This window comes from Budorcas taxicolor, chromosome X (assembly GCF_023091745.1).
Source record: "Budorcas taxicolor isolate Tak-1 chromosome X, Takin1.1, whole genome shotgun sequence".
NCBI lineage: Eukaryota > Metazoa > Chordata > Mammalia > Artiodactyla > Bovidae > Budorcas > Budorcas taxicolor.
Window position 1 is genome coordinate 99,386,525 of NC_068935.1, and position 3,833 is coordinate 99,390,357.

At 40.3% G+C, this 3,833-nt stretch overlaps 1 non-coding gene across 1 annotated transcript; it reads right to left on the bottom strand.

The window, feature by feature from the left end:
- Positions 1–1,012: 1,012 nt before the first annotated feature.
- Positions 1,013–1,085, bottom strand: TRNAG-CCC (transfer RNA glycine (anticodon CCC)). The gene has a single exon. It is a non-coding gene; the product is annotated as a tRNA-Gly (tRNA).
- Between the last annotated feature and the right edge of the window lie 2,748 nt (positions 1,086–3,833).

Here is a 3,833-nt window from a genome sequence, read left to right on the forward strand (position 1 = left end):
AGTAAAAAATTTCTGATCTTGACATAGGCTAAATTAAAAGCTATTAGGTAGACGCTTTCATAGTGTAAAGTTATTTGTGGGGGAAACTGACTCAGAAAACCCAGCATTCATAATATATTGATAAGTAAAAGCAGAAGACTACAAAATAGCATATGCATATTAGAGTCTTTTGTATATATATATACATATAAAGAAGAATGTAAGGGAACTTACGAAAATGGCAACAGTGATTATCTCTAGGTGGTAAGATTATAGGTATTCAAAATTTTTTCTTTGTGTTTGTCTAAGGTTTCAAATTTTTCTCCCTTGAGAAAAATTAATTGCATAATTATTACTTCCACAATTAGAACTGTATAAAAATCAAACAACAAAAAAGAAAATCAAACTTAAGATGGAAAGAGTGAGTGGGAACCATTCAAGAATGAAATTCACCATGCTCCTAAATGTATTTATCTTCAGTGTAATAGCTATTTTTCTTACCTTTGGCTGCCAAGAACCTTTTGAAATCCTTCCTATTTAGGAATTTAGGATTTTCCAATCACATGACTCTCTAAGTCCCCTAGTGTCAAAGACAATGGTTCATTTTCCCAGTATGTCTTGTATCTAAGGCACAAATCTTTGATCAAGGCTCTTTGTGACCAGACAGAGCAATAGAGGTGAAACTTCTCTTCAGAAGCCCATGACATTAGGAGGCAAACATCCCATGGAATCCATGGCTGAATGGCATTCACTTTTCAAAGCCAGAGGTGGCTGAAATCCTAGTGGGAACCTCCTTGGCTTGGTGATGGTGGGTGTAGGATCTTCATAGGAGCAGTTCTGACACGTGGTTGGGGTCTTATCTGGGCTGTGAAGCCTCTCTGCCAGATTCTCCTGTCTTCCAGGAGATTCTGTGAATTATTTAGCACCCTTTCATAAATCCCACTTCTGCTCTACCTAGAATGAGTTTGGTTTTTTTTAAATTTATTTATCTATTTGGCTGTGTTGGGTCTTAGTTGTGGCATGTGGCACCTTGTTCCCCAACCAGGAATTGAACCTGGGCCCACTACATTGGGAATGTGGTGTCTTAGCCACTGGACCACCAGGGAAGCCTTTAGAGTAAGTTTTGTTCACAACTAAGAACCTTGATTGTGATGTACTAAACTGTGTCTCTCAGTTCAGTTCAGTCGCTCAGTCGTGTCCAACTCTTTGTGACCACATGAATCGTAGCACGCCAGGCCTCCCTGTCTATCACCAATTCCCGGAGTTTGCTCAAACTCATCTCCATTGAGTCGGTGATGCCATCCAGCCATCTCATCCTCTGTCATCCCCTTCTCCTCCTGCCCCTAATCCCTCCCAGCATCAGGGTCTTTTCCAGTGAATCAACTCTTCACATGAGGTGGCCAAAGTATTGGAGTTTCAGCTTTAGCATCAGTCCTTCCAATGAACATCCAGGACTGATCTCCTTTATGATGGAATGGTTGGACCTCCTTGCAGTCCAAGGGACTCTCAAAAGTCTTCTCCAATACCATAGTTCAAAAGCATTAATTCTTTGGTGCTCAGCTTTCTTCACAGTCCAACTCTCATATCCATACATGACCACTGGAAAAACCATAGCCTTGACTAGACAGACCTTTGTTGGCAAAGTAATATCTTTGCTTTTGAATATGCTATCTAGGTTTGTCATAACTTTCCTTCCAAGGAGTAAGTGTCTTTTAATTTCATGGCTGCAATCACCATCTGCAGTGATTTGAGAGCCCCAAAAAATAAAGTCTGACACTGTTTCCACTGTTTCCCCCATCTATTTGCCATGAAGTGATGGGACTGGATGCCATGATCTTCTTTTTCTGAATGTTGAGCTTTAAGCCAACTTTTTCACTCTCCTCTTTCACTTTCATCAAGAGGCTTTTTAGTTCCTCTTCACTTTCTGCCATAAGGGTGGTGTCATCTGCATATCTGAGGTTATTGATATTTCTCCCAGCAATCTTGATTCCAGCTTGTGCTTCTTCCAGCCCAGCGTTTCTCATGATGTACTCTGCATAGAAGTTAAATAAGCAGGGTGACAATATACAGCCTTGACGTACTCCTTTTCTTATTTGGAACCAGTCTATTGTTCCATGTCCAGTTCTAAGTGTTGCTTCCTGACCTGCATATAGTTTTTCTCCAAGAGGCAGGTCAGGTGATCTGGTATTCCCATCTCTTTCAGAATTTTCCACAGTTTATTGTGATTCACACAGTCAAAGGCTTTGGCATAGTCAATAAAGCAGAAATAGATGTGTTTCAGGAACTCTCTTGCTTTTTCGATGATCCAGGGGATGTTGGCAATTTGATCTCTGGTTCCTCTGTCTTTTCTAGAACCAGCTTGAACATCTGGAAGTTCTGGTTCAAGTATTGCTGAAGCCTGGCTTCGAGAATTTGTGTCTCTACCCCCATTCATATGTTGAAGCCTTAACTTCCAGGACCTCACAATGTGACTGTATTTGGAGATAACGCCTTTAAAGATTAAAACAGGCCCTTAAGGTACTTCCCTGATGGCTCAGTGGTTAAAGAATTTGCCTGCAATGCAGGAGACAGGGTTCAATTCCTGGGTCAGGAAGACTCCCTGGAGATGGAAAATGGCAATCCATTCCAGTATTCTTACAGGGAGAATCCCATGAACAAAGGAGCCTGGTGGGCTACATACAGTCCAAAGGGTCTCTTAGGATAAATGCTAATATAATCTGACTGATGTCTTTATAAGAAGAGAAAGAGACAGCAGGGCACATGCACAGAGGAAAGGCCATTTGAGGACACAGAAGGTGGCAGTTTGCAAGCTAAGGAAAGAGGCCTCAGAGGAAGCTAGTCCTGTGGACACCTTGATTTAGGACTTCTAGCCTTCAGATCTATGAAAAAATAAATTTGTATTCTTTAGGCCAGTCAGTCCATGGTATTCCATTATAGCAACTGGAGCAACTAATACACTGAAATACAAGGATCTACAGTATTTTTACAGAAAAAGCCCAAACCTATGCTTTATTCATGCACTCATGAAAAGCCACAGCAAAGGCCAAGAAGGTGTATGGGCAACTGTCCAGTTACCAGGGAGACAGACTCTCAGAAATCTAACAGCAGTTAAGGCACATGCAGAGAATCATAGTTCACAACCAAGGGGAGTGGGCAAGAGACAGAAGACAAAATTCATGTCCAAAGGTCAGCATAGTAGCCCACTGCGAAGGCAGGAACAAGAGTGACAAAAGGTAAAGAGTGGGCAAGTAATGGAAGACACTAGCTCCAAAGAAAATGGATTCAAAGGCAAATATTTTCCTTTTATTTTAAATAACATGTATTTCTTTTTATTTGGTTATAAAACATTATATGCTCATTGTAGAACATTTGGGAAATACTAAAAAAAAAATTAAATTTGCACTCACACATAAACCTTACCAACAAGCCTCCAACTTAGAGATAAGCACTGTTAAAATTTGGGTAGATTTCCTTCTGGTCATTTTTCTATGTATATATAACACATTTAAAAAATCCTGACTCGCATGTACTGTGTTGTCTGTTTCTACTGTGGATCCGTTCGTTTTGCTTAACAATGTAGTGGGGACACTTCCCGTGTCAGAGTCTTATATGAGCCTCAGGGGGTTGGTCTGTCCAGGGCCAGCAGATAGAAAGGGAATATGGCTCAACCAATTTGCAGAGATACTTGAACTTGAAAATAAGGTCAGGTCCTAAAAATAGAATAGATTCATATTGCTTCATTCAAGGATGTCTCCCACGATCTTGTCATTTATTCACTGCTTGCTTGTGAAAAAAAATGTCTCATTTTAGAAATCCATAACTCACATATTTTTTAAAAAGTCATCTTAGTGAGA